The sequence below is a fragment of the Scyliorhinus canicula genome, chromosome 9 (assembly GCF_902713615.1).
Source record: "Scyliorhinus canicula chromosome 9, sScyCan1.1, whole genome shotgun sequence".
Taxonomy (NCBI): Eukaryota; Metazoa; Chordata; class Chondrichthyes; order Carcharhiniformes; family Scyliorhinidae; genus Scyliorhinus; species Scyliorhinus canicula.
Window position 1 is genome coordinate 16615604 of NC_052154.1, and position 18254 is coordinate 16633857.

At 49.5% G+C, this 18254-nt stretch overlaps 1 protein-coding gene and 1 pseudogene across 5 annotated transcripts in view; one reads left to right on the top strand and one right to left on the bottom strand.

Moving 5' to 3' along the window:
- Window positions 1-18254, top strand: part of gse1 (Gse1 coiled-coil protein) — a 663550-nt gene that overhangs the window by 280105 nt on the left and 365191 nt on the right. The gene's annotated exons all lie outside the window — the stretch shown is intronic.
- Window positions 3114-3246, bottom strand: LOC119972039 (annotated as a pseudogene).

Sequence of the window (18254 nt, forward strand, 5' to 3'; positions counted from 1 at the left end):
GGGGAGATCGCGCAGACTCCGCACAGACAGTGACCCAAGCCGGGAATCGAACCTGGCACCCTGAGCTGTGAAGCAACAGTGCTAACCAAAGGTTCACCAGTTTTCAGTCTAAGGAAAAATACTTCGGCAGCAGAAATCGCAGAGTTTCTACAGTACAGAAGGAGGCCATTTGGCCAATCGAGTCTGCACTGGCTCTTGCTCCGATAGAGCACCCTACCTAGGCCCAATCCCCTGCCCTATCCCTGTAACTCCACCTAACGTTTAGGTAATATTAGCCTGGCCAATCCACCAAACCCGCACATCTTTTGGACATTTGGAGGAAACCGGAGCACCCGGAGGAAACCGAAGCACACATGGAGAGAAAATGCAAACTCCGAGAGTCACTCGGGGTCGGAATCGAACCCGGGTCCCTGGCACGGTGAGGCAGCAGTGCTAACTTGACATAACAATAGAAAATACAGAAAATAGTCAGTGTCTGTGCAGGCAGAAACCGAGTTAATGTTCAGAGGCGACTACTATTCAACAAAATGGGAAAAAGTTGGACATTTAACAGCAAGTAGAAGCGACATAGGGTTGCCAACTGTCATTAAATGTATTCCTGGAGGTTTTGTTAATTGACTTGCCCCCACGCTGTAGCCATTCTTTTCCAGGATTGCGCACAGCAGTGTCCTGGAGATTGATCTTCATTTCCTGGAGCCTCCCGGCTCTCCAACCCCACCACCGCCACTTTCCCCTGCCTCTAAAACCCGCTAAATCTCTGAAACACCTTCCAGTTCTAATGCAAGGTCAATGTCAACTAAGATTCTCCCTCTGCACAGATACTGGGTGATCTTCTGAGTGTTTCTTTTCTGCCGATGCCATTTGTGGACATGCGTTGACTGTCTGTGAAGCTCAGGCTGTCACGGCGCAGTCTCCAAGCGTCGCCACAATAGAGTCAGGGTGTACGAGGCAACTTCATTCACTTGTCCTCGGGAAAACCCACACGCAAAAAACCACATGTGTTGTGTAGACCACCCCCTTAAAAATGTCTGATAGTTTTATTTCGATAATGCTCCAGAAAAGCAGCTGCCAGTGGCTGATCGCCATTGTAAAAGCAGCTTTCACTTAATCTATTTGGATTTACACATTTTACAGGCAGGCTGCGGTTCTACTACCTCTAAAAGTCATGCCTTGATCTGCCACTAGAAGGTGCTTGAGGCCTACACAGGAATGTTTTCCCCTCGAATTCTCCTCTCCCTCTGATGCAGAGCGCACCTCACTCTCTGAGACATGCCGAGGACAGGAACTAGGTGAGAAAACAAGTCGATTCAGTTGCAGAGCTGTTGCCATAGTGGGAAGCTGCTTTGCCCTTCGTGAGTTGCAGATTCTTGGTGTGACAGTGCAGACCTGAAGTGCCGAATAGCCGCCTTCTGCACTGCAGGGATTCTATGATTCTAAGCCACGGGTATTTTAAATAATATAGAAACAGGCCCTTTGGTCCAAAAGGGCTGTGGGTGGAAATTCCCGCCCCCCCCTCCCGCCCCCAACCGTAGTGCGTTTTCTGGCCACTCGCCATTGGCCGCCAGCTTGATCTTCCAGTCCCGCCGATGTCTACGACGGTTTTGCGCAGCTCACCCGTCCCACTGCTGGGGGTCGCACTGCAAGGGGCCGACCTTGGTGGACTGGAAGGGCCAGAAAATGCTGCCCGAGGTAATATTTTTATACACGACGTGCACCTCCTCCTGTTTTGTTGCATCTTACCTTATTCGTGCACGACAGCCATCCCAAGGAGAAACAACGTGTAAAGCTAGGATGGGCTGGAGCCTGGAGGAAAATTAAATATACGAGAGTTAAAGATTTGCAGGTCATGAGGAAGGAGCAGGGGAATGAGGCTAATTGGACGACTCTTTCAAAGGCACGGTGTGCCAAAAGGCCTCCTTCGTGGTTCGTTCAGTACGATCATGGCTGATCTTGACCTCCAACTCTGTTTTCCCGTTCATTCTCCAGAGCCCTTGATTCCCCGAGAGACCAAACCTCTGCCTATCCCAGCCTTAAATGCATTCAATGGTGGAGCATCCCATAATCCTCATATAGAACATAGAACAGTGCAGAAGGAGGCCATTCGGCCCATCGAGTCTGCACTGACCCACTTAAGCCCCCCACTTCCACCCTAACCCGTAACCCACATTCTACAATATCCTGCTATTCTTTCCTGGCTCATGTACTTTTTTTATTTTTATTTTTTTATTTTTATTTTTTTAATTTTTTTTTTTTTTAATTTAGATTACCCAATTATTTTTTCCAATTAAGGGGCAATTTAGCTTGGCCAATCCACCTACCCTGCACATCTTTGTCTTGTGTGGGCGAAACCCACGCAGACACGGGGAGAACGTGCAAACTCCACACGGACAGTGACCCAGAGCCGGGATCGAACCTGGGACCTCAGCGCCGTGAGGCGGTTGTGCTAACCACTAGGCCACCGTGCTGCCCCTGGCTCATGTACTTAACTAGCTTCCACAGTTTTAACAGTTGAAACAATGAGGGGACTCCCGTTTAACACTGGGAAGAGGAGAATTTCTCTTCCTCACGGAGGGTCGTTAGTCTCTGAAACTCTTCCCGGAGAGCAGCGGAGGCTGGGTCATTGAATATATTCAACGCTGAGTTAGAGAGATTTCTGATCAGGAAGGGAGAAATGAGGGAAGGCAGACGGGAAAATGGGAGATGAGCCTATAATTAGATCAATCATGATTTTATTGAATGGCAGAGCAGGCATCAATGGCCTATGTCTGCTTTTAATTCTTGTGGGTAGCGATCCTACTGCTGGACCAGAAGCTCTGGGTTTGAGCCCAATGAGGCTTGTTGGTCACGAAAGGAGTGTTCATAGCAGAGTTCAAGCTTGGGAAACCTTCCACCACTTCCCTACTATTCCCCAAAAGGGATAAAAATGTGTGCGTGAAGATAGGCGTCAAAAAATAGGCTTTAAAGTCCTACCTTAAAGACGGCACGGTGGCGCAGTGGTTCGCACTGCTGTCTCACGACACTGAGGACCCAGGTTCGATCCCAGCCCCGGGTCTCTGTCCGTGTGGAGTTTGCACATTCTTCCCGTGTCTGTGTGGGTCTCACCCCCACAACTCAAAGATTTTCCAAAAACCAATTCAATTCAAATTGAATCCAATTCATGGTCCCCACAAAAGAGACATGCCAGATCATGGCCAAAAGGCAGAGCAGATACTACACTTGATCGTAGCCAAAAGGCCGAGAAGCAATCCCACAACCCAAAGATGTGCAGGGTAGGTGGATTGGCCACGCCAAATTGCCCCTTAATTGGAAACAAAATTGGGTACTCTCAATTTTTTTTTTAAAGTTCTACCTCGGTACTGAGTTGCACACATTCCGATCACTCTCTCAGTAAAAGGAGTTCACTGTGACTTCGTTGTTCTATTTATTACTGAATAATCTATTGGTCATCCCACAAGTGAGAACATCTCCATATCTATCCTATCAGGCTCCTTCGTAATTTGAAAGGCCTCTATGATGCCACCGCTCAGTCTTCACATTTCTTTTTAAAAATAAATTTAGGGTACTCGATTAATTTTTTCCAATTCAGGGGCAATTTAGCGTGGCCAATTCATCTACCCTGCACATCTTTTGGGTTGTGGGGGTGAAACCCACGCAAACACGGGGAGAATGTGCAAACTCCATAGAACATAGAACATTACAGCGCAGGTCAGGCCCTTCGGCCCTCAATGTTGCGCCGTCCTGTGAAACCCCTCTAAAGTCCCTCTACACTATTCCCTTATCGTCCATATGCCTATCCAATGACCACTTGAATGCGTTTAGTGTTGGCGAGTCCACAACTGTTGCAGGCAGGGCATTCCACGCCCTTACTACTCTCTGAGTAAAGAAGCTACCCCTGACATCTGTCCTATATCTATCTCCCCTCAATTTAAAGCAATGTCCCCTCGTGCTGGACATCACCATCCGAGGAAAAAGGCTCTCAATGTCCACCCTATCTAATCCTCTGATCATCTTGTCTGCCTCAATTAAGTCACCTCTTAACCTTCTTCTCTTTAACGAAAACAGCCTCAAGTCCTTCAGCCTTTCCTCATAAGATCTTCCCTCCATACCAGGCAACATCCTTGTAAATCTCCTCTGTACCCCTTCCAATGCTTCCACATCCTTCCTATAATGTGGCGACCAGAACTGCACGCAATACTCCAAATGCGGCCGCACCAGAGTTTTGTACAACTGCAACATGACCTCATGGCTCCCACACGGACAGTGACCCAGAGCCAGGATCGAACCTGGGACCTCGGCGCCGTGAGGCTGCAGGGCTAACCCACTGCGCCACCGTGCTGCCCTCAGTCTTCACATTTCTACAGAAAACAGTAGTGGTGTTTTCCTGGATCCTTAATGTCAGGCAAAGCCTTTCAGAAGCAGAATGTGAATGTAGAGCACAGAGCCATCTATTCCTCTACATACATAGTGGATGCAGAATAAAACAACAACTTCATTTATGTAGCGCTGTTATCATTGTTAAAAGGGGGAGATGGTGGCATAATAGACCATCACTGGACCAATAATCTGGAGGCTCTGATGACAAGGGTTCAAATCCCTGCGTGGCAACTGGTGAAATTTAACTTCAATGAATAAGATCTGGGCTTCAGCAATGGTGACCATGAAACTATCTTCAATTGTTGTAAAATCCCACATGCCCTTTAGTGAAATGAATCCGCCAGCCTTACCCAGTCTGGCCTACATGTGACTTCAGGCCCACAGCAATGTGGTTCCCTTAACAACCCTCTGAAATGGCCCAGCAAGCCGCTCGGTTCAAAGGCAATCAGGGATGGGCAAAAAATGTGGGCCCAGCCAGCAATGCCCACATCCCATGAACGAATTAAAAAAAAACAAATTGTAAAATGGGATGTGTCGTCAAAAATTGACAAGGAGACATGGGGACTGATGACAGAAAGCTTGGTCAAAGAGCTGAGTTATTAAAGGAGATGTCTTCGGGAGAGATATCCAGAGCATTGACCGCTGAAGGCACTTGCAGCCACCAACGATGGGAGCGAAGGCTGTGGGGGAATTCGCAGAAGGCTCGAGTGGCGGGTTGCAGGGCTGGAGGAGGTTACAGACATAGGAATCTCTGGGAACCCTTCCTGCTGCATCTCAATCTTTCTCGAGCAGCATTTCAGTGTGAATTCCCAGCCTGAAGGCAGGACAGGGCGGAGGAAGAGGAGGGAGGGCATGCTAAAGGGGCATGTTAAAGGGTGAAGCACTCCAGCTGTTGAGGCATTTGGCAACATGTTTCGAAGTCAGGGTGGCACTGCAGCAGGACACATTTACAAAATAAACAAAGTTTAACAAGACACCGGCCTGCTGCTGTGGTGATCAGCAGGTTGGGTGTTTGGCGGGGGGGGGGGGGGGGGAGTCACACAACAGCAATTCTCCAACCCCACCACAGCCACAGGAGACATAGGCAAATGTTTTCTGCCAGGAAGCGGTGACAAATGCCAGTGGAAAGCAGACAAACGATGTGTTCTGGGCAATGCCTGTAAATCACTCTTGACTTGCAGCATTGTGGGGAGGGCTCGTAATTCTCCAGCCCTGTCAGTAGGAAGGTGCATTAGCTGAGATTAACGGACCCCAGGCAAGCAAACAGGCTGGGCAAGGAGCAGCGAGACGTCGGAGCCACAGGCGACTGCAACCCTCTGCAGTTTATTAACCGGGGAGGGTGGTGGGGGTGAGCAACGGCTGGAGCAGCAACGTGAGACCAGCAAGAGAAAGGAGACGGATTGTGCAGGAGGGCTGAATCTTTTAAAAGGGAACATCCATGATCAGCAGTGACAGATTGAAATTTAAGAGACTATCTATGGAGGGTTTGAGGCTGTGACAAGATAAATTGGGGTTACAGCTTTAAACATATTCCATATGGCTGCCAGGTCATTTTAAGCCACTGAAACTAATTAATTTTCCTTCACGAGGACAGCTCCCGAGCATGTCTCACGCTGCAAGCACTCAGTTGTGGATTGATGCGGGGCAATTAAATGTGTTCCAGATTCCCCAGCAGGTTTTACTTTGGAGCTCAGTCCATGATGAAGTCAGTGCTTTTGGAAATGCAGCATCTTAAAGGGACATGTGCTGGTGGTGGTACTGGTGATGGGAGGTGGGTTGCAGAGGGGGAAGGATTTTTAGTTCCTATCAAAATCGCAGCAGCCACCCACTGAAAGCTTGAGTTTGGAAGCTGCGTTCAAAGTCTTATCAGCAGCATATGAAAACAATTTACATTGGCATAACGCTTTTATCTGGTGACAAAACACACCAAGGTGCGTAATTTGACACCGCCGAAGGTGATATTGGGACAGGTGACCAAAAGCTTGGTCAAGAGGAAGGCTGGAAGGAATGTCTGTAAGGGGGAGAGAGAAGTTGAGAGGCAGTGTCAAATTTTGATTGATGATCGATGGCTTCTGTGTAGGTCAACGCCATCCAGGCCGAACCAGCCTGCTCGATTGGCACCCCATCCATCACCTTTGGCCGGCACGGTAGCGCAGTGGGTAGCACTGTTGCTTCACAGCTCCAGGGCCCCAGGTTCGATTCCCAGCTTGGATCACTGTCAGTGCGGAGTCTGCACATTCTCCCCATGTCTGCTTGGGTTGCCTCTGGGTGCTCTGGTTTCCTCCGACACTCCAAAGATGTGCAGGTTAGGTGGGCTGGTCGTGCTAAATTGCCCTTAGTGGCCAAAAAAAAAGTTAGGTGGGGTTACTGGGTTATGGGGCTAGGGTGGAGGCGTGGGTTTAAGTAGGGTGCTCTTTCCCAGGGTCCGTGCTGACTCTATGGGTCAAATGGCCTCCTTCTGCACTGTAAGTTCCATGAAATAGACTCTGAAATTAAACATTCACCTCCTCCACACCGATGCACAGTGGTAACCGCGTGGTAACAGGATGCACTGCAGCAACTTACCAAGGTTCCTTTGACAGTATCTTCCACACCCGCAACCAACACGCATGATCACTACCATCTAGAAGGACAAGGGCAGCAGACATATGGGAACACCACCACCTGGAAGTTTCCCTTCAAACCACACACCATCCTGACTTGGAAATGCATCGCCGTTCCTTCACTGACACTGGGTCAAGATCCTGGAACTCCCTCCCTAACAGCACGGTGGGTGCACCTGCACCGCAAGGACTGCCGTGGTTCAAGGGGATAGGGTGGAAGTGAGGGCTTAAGTGGATCAGTGCAGACTCGATGGGCCGAATGGCCTCCTTCGGCACTGTATGTTCTATGTTAGATTAACAGGTGTCTCCCATTCCCAGAGCATGTCGGAACAATAGAGATTTTCCTGTAAATTTAAAGGCTCGCTGTGGTTTGAACATGGGATTATCCTGTGGGAAGCTTTCTAATAATAAAAGCGCTATATCAGTGCAAAATATTATCAGCCAATTAAAGCGTATGTTGGACGAGTATTATAGTGAAGCCAATGGTTAAGCTGATGTATTTTGTGCAAGTGACTGCACTTTTTCATCCCTTTGCCATGGGACATAATAAGGTGTCAGAAAAGGGCAAGTCTTTTTAAAATAAATTTAGAGTGCCCAATTCATTTTTCCAATTAAGGGGCAATTTAGCGTGGCCAATCCACCTAGTCTGCACATCTTTTGGGTTGTGGGGGCGAAACCAACGCAGACACGGGGGAGAATGTGTAAACTCCACAAGGACAGTGACCCAGAGCCGGGATTCGAACCTTGGACCTTGGCGCTGTGAGGCAACAGGGCTAACCCACCGCGCCACCGTGCTGAAGGACAAGTCTTTTTTTCTGTTATATTTCACATGAGTCCTCAGTGTGTGACTTCACGTACAGCACATTTTTCTCTTACCTTATCACTGGTTGACATGGCCTGCACAGATCTGCACATGTCTCTGTTATCTTCCCTCAATTTCCATTTCCAATTCTTTTCTTTTCCAATTAAGGGTGAGATTTTGCGTGGCCAATCCACCTAGCCTGTACGTTTTGGGTTGTGGGTTGGGACCCACTATTATGTGCCAGTGTTTAGAGAACACCAAAGTATATCATGGAGCTCACCTGACCTACAACGTTTAATAGATTTTGGTTATGGGGAGCACAAGGGCCCACATTCCAGGTGTTATTCAACAGAGATCTTAAGCATTTTAAAACAAAAGTGTTTATTCTATGAATCCTATTAACATTTTATAAACACACAGTAAACATCTTATCAAATACCAACGCAAATATCCCCCCAAAGATACAGTACTCTGTAGGTAACCCTTAATTTAGGGGCTGGTTTAGCACAGGGCTAAATTGCTGGCTTTGAAAGCAGACCAAGGCAAGCCAGCAGCACGGTTCAATTCCCGTACCAGCCTCCCTGAACAGGCGCTGGAATGTGGCGACTAGGGGCTTTTCACAGTAACTTCATTTGAAGCCTACTTGTGACAATAAGCGATTTTTATTTCATTTCATTTCATAACTTTCCTAACAATATCCATAAGCCAAACATCCTTTTTCTACAAAAACAGTAGGTTTGAATTCCTTACAGACAACAGGTATTACTTTGAAGTTATCAAGTGGTCTGGAGGCATTCTTTAGCATGCAGAGAGAGAGACCAAAAATACACCTTTGTTTTTGATGCAGCTCCCAACTAAAAACGAAACCAAAAAACTCAGAGCCACAAAGCAGCTTCCAGCTCAAACAAAAGTAAAAGACGGAATCCGGGGCCAGGATGTCCAGCGCCGTGAGGCAGCAATGATTTCCACTCCTTCTGACTATTTTGCGTGCCAGCAATAATCCTGTATTCCTCATCTGAATGGTTCCAGGGCCTGTTCCCTCATTCACCAGGAGCAGGGAGGGGCTCTCTTGTTCTTGGTGACACACACATCTATCATTCAGGAAGATTGTATGCGCAAGACCATGCTCTTTGCTGAGAACCTCATTTTGTGTCAACACAAACAAAGATTCAAACATAGATGGTGACCTATTATCTCAATAGACACGCACAAATGTGGTTTGAGGCTGGGGAGCTTAGTTGAATATCTCAGTACCAGAGATTGATGGATTTTTGTTCGGCAAGTGTATATGGTCCAATTGAATGAAGGAACAGTCTCAAAGGGCTGAATCGCTGACTCCTGTTCCCATGGCACCCACCATTCCATGTTACTCCCGGTGACGAGGCAAGGCCCATGGTTCATATTTGGCAACTGCCGTCCCATTGACCAATAAGACAGGGGACCGTGACCTACTTAGAATCATAGAGTTTACAGTGCAGAAGGAGGCCATTCGGTCTATCGAGTCTGCACCGGCTCTTGGAAAGAGCACCCTACCCAAGGTCCACACCTATCTCCATAACCCAGTGACCCCACCCAACACTAAGGGCAATTTTGGACACTCAGGGCAATTTAGCATGGCCAAATCACCTAACCTGCACATCTTTGGACTGTGGGAGGAATCCGGAGCACCCGGAGGAAACCCACGCACACACGGGGAGAATGTGCAGACTCCGCACAGACAGTGACCCAAGCCGGGAATCGAACCTGGGACCCTGGAGCTGTGAAGCAATTGTGCTATCCACAATGCTGCCATGCTGCCCATTCTGCCATTCTGTTACTGCTGCGTGGAGTCTGAGCGATTAATCCAGGGTGACTTGCTCTCTCTGGGGTGACTTGCTCTCTCTGGGGTGACTTGCTCTCTCTGGGGTGACTTGCTCTCTCTGGGGTGTCTTGCCCTCTCTGGGGTGACTTTCTCTCTCTGGGGTGACTTGCTCTCTCTGGGGTGACTTGCTCTCTCTGGGGTGACTTGCCCTCTCTGGGGTGACTTGCTCTCTCTGGGGTGACTTGCTCTCTCTGGGGTGCCTTCCTCTCTGTGGGGTGACTTGCTCTCTCTGGGGTGACATACTCTCTCTGGGGTGACTTGCTCTCTCTGGGGTGACTTGCTCTCTGTGGGGTGACTTGCTCTCTCTGGGGTGACTTGCTCTCTCTGGGGTGACTTGCTCTCTGTGGGGTGACTTGCTCTCTGTGGGGTGACTTGCTCTCTCTGGGGTGACTTGCTCTCTCTGGGGTGACTTGCTCTCTGTGGGGTGACTTGCTCTCTCTGGGGTGACTTGCTCTCTCTGGGGTGACTTGCTCTCTCTGGGGTGACTTGATCTCTGTGGGGTGACTTGCTCTCTCTGGGGTGACTTGCTCTCTGTGGGGTGACTTGCTCTCTCTGGGGTGACTTGCCCTCTCTGGGGTGCCTTCTTCTCTGTGGGGTGACTTGCTCTCTCTGGGGTGACTTGATCTCTGTGGGGTGACTTGCTCTCTCTGGGGTGACTTGCTCTCTGTGGGGTGACATGCTCTCTCTGGGGTGACTTGCACTCTCTGGGGTGACTTGCTCTCTCTGGGGTGACTTGCTCTCTCTGGGGTGACTTGCACTCTCTGGGGTGGCTTGCTCTCTCTGGGGTGACTTGCTCTCTCTGGGGTGACTTGCTCTCTCTGGGGTGCCTTCTTCTCTGTGGGGTGACTTGCTCTCTCTGGGGTGACTTGCACTCTCTGGGGTGACTTGCTCTCTCTGGGGTGGCTTGCTCTCTCTGGGGTGACTTGCTCTCTCTGGGGTGACTTGCTCTCTCTGGGGTGCCTTCTTCTCTGTGGGGTGACTTGCTCTCTCTGGGGTGACTCGCTCTCTCTGGGGTGACTTGTCCTCTCTGGGGTGCCTTCTTCTCTGTGGGGTGACTTGCTCTCTCTGGCGGGGAAACACCTCATTAATGCCAGCAACCTCCATTGGATGGTGTGACTGAGATATGGACAGAAGGCCCATTGCTTCGCCGTTTACTCTGCTGCTTCATCACCTGCTGCGTCACCATGCTGCTCCTTCAAAAGATTGAGTTTGCTGCTGCCTTTTTGGCACGTTTTCCCCAAGTCTTTCAACTTGAAGGAAGCTAAGCAGATTTTCTTTTCATTTTACGCTCATTCTATGGGTTTGAAAGTGTGGGCGCAACGGGTGGAGTGATGCTCATGGGTAAGTATGTTAAGATGAGGTGAGGTAGTCATGCTCGGTGGAACCAAATAACATGAGCTGGATAGGAGAAAAGTAATGGATGTTGCACCAGCTCACATCTTTGTTTTCAGGACCTGGGCACTGTTGGCAAGGCCACTTCTATTACCCATCCCTAGTTGCCCTCATTATGCATTGGGGCACCCTGTTGGCACAACGGCGTGGCTTGTGCGGCCATTTCAGAGGGCATCAATGGTCAATCACACAGCGTGCACGAGAAGCACATGTAGGACAGATCAGTTGGAGCTAGCAAACATCCTAAAGTTCACTGGTCACCCAATAGAGTTTTTTCTTGGGCCATCCCCACCCCTGCCACCAGGCACAGCCCACAAATGAATCCAGTTTCCCAACTTGCAGTCAGGGCTACCTGCCCATCACCATAACTACTCTGCTGCCATACCTTGGGAGGAGAGTAAATTAGGGGGAAGCCATTTTTATTATTGATGCCAGTGAGCCTTTAGCCAAGCTCATCCGCAACTCTTCACAGCTGTACGAAGTCAGCTTAAGTGTGAGGCTGAAAACTCCATGATTGGCCGACGAGGAATTTGGTCCCTTGCTAAATTTGGAAAAAGCCTGACACTCGCCTATTGCCTGTGGGAAGGTGGAATACTGTACTTGGCTGCGCGTTGTGTTAACCGATGGGAGTGGCATTGATCAGCGGAGGTAAAATTATTCTGATTTGGGGGGGGGGGGTGCATGTAATGGCATAAACACCATCAAAGCTCTGAGGGAAAGCTTCTGCTCTGATCCAGCACTCCCTCAACTATGTAGACAGCTGGGCTGGGAGGCAGATACACAGCGAGAGTTCTCATCTTTAGTTGAGGCCAGATGATAACAACAGTGTTTAATTCCAACGAGAGAACTGTTTTCAGTTGGAGAGAGAAGCAGGAACTCTGCAATAACTGAAGAGAATGTAATTGCTGCTTTCACACATAAAACTGGATTGTGGTAGCTTGGTGGAGGCCAGGGACTTGTTTATCTTTTTGTTTGCTGAAGAACAAATGTTTCCTGTCACACTGTTCCAATACTGCAGTGGGCAGCTTGGGCTCCTCCACAAATTGAAGTACTGAGGGGGTGGGTGGAAGCTGGACTTTATTTCCAGTTGCTGCGGACATCTGTGTGCCGCCAATCTCAACTGAGCCATGGAGCAGCGGACTGAAAGCGAGGAGCTGGGGTGATCAATGCACACACTGCCCCCACCCTCCACCCTGTCCTTGCCCCCGGTCACTAACGGCAGCCAAGTTCACAGCCGTCTGCCAACTCCCCAACCACGGCACAGAGGGAGAGGGAGATGGTGGGGAATGAGAAGGAAATGTTACAAACTTGAGGACTTGGGAAAAGTAATTCAAACAATACAAAATTTTCAACAATTCTTCAACTTCAACACCCTGCCAGCAAAACTCTCAGAGATGGGCAGCAGGGTAGCATGGTGGTTAGCGTAAATGCTTCACAGCTCCAGGGTCCCAGGTTCGATTCCCGGCTGGGTCACTGTCTGTGTGGAGTCTGCACGTCCTCCCCCTGTGTGCGTGGGTTTCCTCCGGGTGCTCCGGTTTCCTCCCACAGTCCAAAGATGTGCGGGTTAGGTGGATTGGCCATGCTAAATTGCCCGTAGTGTCCTATTAAAAGTAAGGTTAAGGGGGGGGGTTGTTGGGTTACGGGTATAGGGTGGATACGTGGGTTTGAGTAGGGTGATCATGGCTCGGCACAACATTGAGGGCCGAAGGGCCTGTTCTGTGCTGTACTGTTCTATGTTCTATGTTCTATGTTTGGCATAATCTACCTGCCATGTCGCATCCCGGTTCGGATGAACGAGGGTGTGACGCGGCCGGTAGATGCTGGGAGTGGCCTGTTCCGGGATGTACCGGACACGCCATGCCTCGCGAGATCTAATGGGATCTTGCGAGGCCTTGCAATCTATTTTTTAAAAAATAAATTTAGATTAGCCAATTATTTTTTCCAATTAAGGGGCAATTTAGCATGGCCATTCCACCTACTCTGCACATTTTTGGGTTGTGGGGGCGAAACCCACGCAGACACGGGGAGAATGTGCAAACTCCACACAGACAGTGACCCAGAGCCGGGATCGAACCTGGGACCTCAGCGCCGTGAGGCGGTTGTGCTAACCACTAGGCCACCGTGCTGCCCTTGCCTTGCAATCTAGATCCCATCCATTGTGGGCGGGATCAGTATTTGGCAAATCTGCATATTAGAGCGAGTAGCTTGTCTCACTCAAATACGCAGCTCGCCTGTTCTACTCGAGACCTCAGGCGAGGGCCGTTCAGCACTGGTCCTCAGAAACGGGGACCAGATAGAACGGCACATGTGGGGTGGTCTCCCAGGGGATCGGAGGCCCCCAGGTGGTTGGCCTCTGGGCAGGGTCACAACCTGGTACTGCAAGTGCCACATGGGCACCTTGGCACCAGCACCTTGGCAGTGCCACCTGGGTGCCCAGGTGGTGCTAGCACGGGTGCTGTCAGGGTGCCCGACTGGCTGTGTCAAGGTACCTGGCTGGCATTCTGCCTGCGCCAGGGTTTGGGTCTGTTGGTGCCCTGCCCGTGTGAGGTGCGGTGTGGAGGAGGCCCTGAGGACCCCCATATCGGTGAGTTGGAGCTTTGGGGAGTCCGGGAGTCACGTTGGGTGGTCGAGAGATCAGGCGCCATTAAAAAATGGCGTCCGGAGCTCCTCCTGCCCCGAGGAGTTCTGGTGAGCGGAACTCCTCGGCGGGTCATTCCCTGCTGAGGCCCCAGAGTCCTGTTCGCTAGTGGTCTTTCTGGGCGCTGCAAGTGCCGGGAAACACCCGGCTAAACATGTCCGACATAGTTGCATTTTGGTTAGATCACGCCCGTTCACCTTCCAAAGCCACAACTTTGTTAATGATTAATTTATTACATTTCTGCGAAAGGAGGAATTTCAGGCTTATGGCTTTCCAGTACAATAGATTTACAGCACGGAGGGAGGCCATTCAGCCCATCCTGTCCATGATGGTTGAATGGAACAACAAAACAAATTATTAACACAGAACCCGCTGCTTCCTTTTAGCTGCTGCATGCAGTCATACTGAAGGCTGAAGATACTCCATCACAGGCTTGTGGAGGTAACAATGGTGACATGTTTGTCGTGAAGACACACTGACACACCAGCCTGCCAACATTACACAACTTGCAGGGAACTGAACCCAAAGTCCTGAAGGCAATAGCTTGTTGCTTTTCTGCATCTGCAGTTCACGATCAGAGGAGGTGAAGTTTTGAATTCACTCATCAAAGTTTACAATTGTCGCCTTGTGACATCAACCTTCACAACTGCTGATTGGCAAGTGGGGAAAGCAGGAGATGGCTTGAAGCTTTGCGACAGCTCATCCCGCTCTCCTTATTACCTCAGGCTGTCCGTCTCAGCTGCAAAACGGTCCAGCGGATATGGCTGGAAGAACAGAATCTGTGGAAAGCTTTGGAAAATTTCATCCACAGATAAGAGTCATCTTGAGGAGGCTGTCAGCTGCAGCTCACTTCACAACCCCCTTGTCTCTTGAGTTTGAAGGTTGTGGATTTAAGTCACTCACCCCCCCCCCCCCCCTCCCCCCCCCCCCCCCCAGGGGCTCGAGTAGAAAATCATGACTGACACTCCAGTGCATCGTTGAGGTGCCGTCTTTCAGATTAAACATTAAATTGAGGCCTTCCTACCCTCGCGTGTTGATGTGAAAGATCCCATGGTACTATTGTGAAGAGGAACACTTCTCTTCAGTGCTTTGGTCAGTGCTTACCCTGCGACCAGCATCACAAAAAAAACTAGATTTTCCTTATTGCATTGCTTTTTGTGTCGGTCTGTGGCAACATATTGGCTGGCACAGTTCCTGCACCATAACGGTGACTAAATTTTCAAAATGGACTTCTTTGACTGTGAATGTAGGAACTGCTGTAAACGGTCTTTCTTTTTGTGCGGCAGTTAGAAGCCTACTGTGCTTTGAGAGAATGTTTTCACTTTGTACTTTGGTCCTTATGAAGATGGGTACGAACCACATTGAGTGTCCTGCCGGAACTCTCCCTGCTTTTCGGGGCCTGGACAAGGAGTGTAGGAATGGCCTCAAACAGATTGTAGTTTATAGAAGCACCTGTCACAACCTCAGGATGCCCCTGAGCGTTTAACAGCTAACAAGGTACTGTCGAAGTGTCGTCACTGATGTCATGTAGGCAATGCTGCAGCCAGTTTGTGCACAGAAAGCTCCCACAAGCAGCAAAATGGCAATAATGAGGTCATTTTTTTTCTTCTTCTTCGCAGTGTTGGTTGAGGGATGGATGTTGGCCAGGATGCCAAGGAGAAAACCCCTACTTTTCTTTCAATAGTGTTGTGGGGCCTTTTACAATCTCTTTAGAGGGTAAACAAGGCATTGAGTTAAGGTGTCACATGAAACATGGACCGTCCGACAGTGCAGCGCTCCCTCAGTAGTGCAGTGGAGTTTCAGCCTGGATTTTGTTCTCAAGTTTCTGAATTAGAACTAGAACTCACAAACTTTGATACAGAGGGTGCGATCTATCGGCAGTGTTACGCCCAAATGGGAGTACGACACAGCCGGTAGATGCCAGGAGAGGCTTCTGACCCAGGATCTATCAGGCTCACATCATCTACTGGCCTCCCCAGGGAGTAGTACCCAGCCAGGCGCCATTCAGTGTTGGTCTGCGCAAACTGGATCAGATGGAATGGCACTCGTGAGGGCTTCCCACGCGATCGGAGGCCCCCACGGGTATGCCCTGTAGGTAGGGTGGCACCCTGGCACTGCTGTGGCACCTGGGTACCCTGCCAGCCTAGTACCTTGATGGCACTAACAGGAGCACTGCCAGGGTGCCAGACTGGCGTTTTTCCTGAGCTGGGGATCGGGCCATGGGGTGCCATGCATGGGTACAGCAAAGTACCCCTCTTATGGGTGAGTTGGGACTTTGGGGGGTTCGGGGATCACGTCAGGGAGTTGAGAGCAAAGCTTCTCAGTGCAGGAAATGGGGCTAAATGCGGCCTCATTGGGGAGTTCCCCACTGAGGCCCTGAATCGAACCAGATTACTGGTAGATAGCGTGGTGTTTCTCGGCCCTGTGAGCACCCAGCTAAACTCCCCCATCCTGGACTCGGTTAGATTGCACCCATAATCTTAAAATTAAGATTTAACTGTTCAGGGGTGGCATCAGAAACCACTTCTCAACGTAATGTGGAGCAGAAATCTAACTCCCGATCCCAACAAAGGCTGTTTAGGCTGGAGGTCAATTGAAAATGTCACAGCTGAGATCAATGCCTTTTGTTGTGTCAGAATATTAAAGCTGACTGAAACAATGTGGATAAATGGGGTTAAGGAACAGATTGGCCATGATCAGCTTGAATGTTAGAGCAGGCTTGAGGAGCGGAACGGACTACTCCTGTCGCTCTGTTCCCAGTGATTTTCCGAGTAAAAATCCCCATTTTATCGGAATTCAGCGAAAGAAAGAGGAGAGGACTGTGTGGCTTCAGGCTCTATGAGATCCGGGTTCACCCACTGGGGCCCTCAATCCGGCACCTACAGAACCACGGTTGCACAGCGGTTAGCACTGCTGCCTCACAGCTCCGGGGACCCGGGTTGAATTTTGGCCTCGGGTGACTGTGTGGCATTTGCGCTTTCTCCCCGTGTCTGCGTGGGATTCCTCCGGGTGCTCCGGTTTCCTCCCATAGCCCAAAGATGTGCAGCTTTGGTGGATTGGCAATGTTAAATTGCCCCTTAGTGTCCAAAGGTTAGGTAGGGTTACTTGGTTTTGGGGATAGGGTGGAGGTGCTCTTGAGGCCGACGTCTTGGCCTTTGCCTCCTCGGTAGCCCGGAGATGGATATTGCTAGCGTGGAGGGACTCGAAGCCCCCGAAATCAGAGATCTGCGTCAGTGACATGGCCGGGTTTCTCAGGCTGGAAAAAATTAAGTTCGCCTTAAGAGGGTCAATGCTAGGGTGCGTCTGAAGATGGCAGCCAGGAGACAGTTAGTTTTCCCCGAAGAAGTCAACAAACTGTCAGCAGAGGCAATAAGAAAAAGGCGGGGGGGGGGGGGGGGGGGGGAGGAGTTAGGCTATTTTCTGTTTAGGGTAGGTGGGATTTGTTAGGGATGGAGATGGTTCATGCACTATATTTATATTTGTACTTGTACTGTTTACTGTTATTATTATAAAATTGTAAATATCTTGATAAAATGTTTCACAAAAACAAAAAGTAGGGTGCTCTTTCCAAGGGCCGGTGGAGATTCGATGGGCCAAATGGCCTCCTGTTGCACTGTGGGATTCTATGATGCTTGAGAAGCAGGAGGACCAGAGCTTTCATGCACAAACACATAGAGCATGCAGCTTGGTGAATTGACCGCCCTCTTGGAGGCACTCCACTCATTTTCTGGCATTGCTTCTTGTGGCACTGCAGGAATGAAGGCCTGCTGAGGATGATCAACCTGTCATTCTTTGCCAATGCCCACAAAAAAAAAACAGGATTGTTGCGCCCATTTTGCAATGACTGTTGGAGATTTGGCTTCACCCAGGTGCCGGGCAGCAGAGATGCAGAGCTGGGCCAGTTGCTGCTAACACCGCCTGAAGCAACCATGTAGTGTTTTTTTTTGGTAAACCAATTAAACTAAATTAACCAAAATGAGGGCCAAGTAAAAAAAAAGCATCCTCTTAAAGAGACACTGCACCAACTGAAAAAAAAAATTGCAAGGGAAACTTAAAAGATGAAACCAAAAGATTAATGGCGTCAATAAAACACCTCAGTCCCCACGGTGCCCACAGGGTACGGAAGGCCAAAACAGTGCCGGCAGATACTGCATTTCTCCCCCTCTCCAGGAAGACCTGATCGCAAATATAGCTGGAGGTGGAGGGCCACACATCCTACAGTGTCGCTGTCCTACCCAACATTTATCCATTAATATCAATAGAACAGATTACCTGATCATTATCCCATTGCTATTTGGGGGATCTTGCTGTGAGCAAATTGCTGCAATGTTATAACAGTGACTACCCTCAAATGTATTTGGGGTGACCTGAGGTTATGAAAGATGTTAAGAGAATAGCGAGTCTTTTTTTGCAAAGTGGGGTGGTCGAGGGGGCTACGTTGCCTCTTTGTCTGCATCTCTATTTTTCTTTTGCTTCATTTTCACCTGCCACTTAACCACTCAATCTTTCAGAAGATGGTCGAGGTGCCTTTCACACTTCCCCTTTAATTGGCCCTTCCCCTTTAAAATTTACATTGCATGCAGT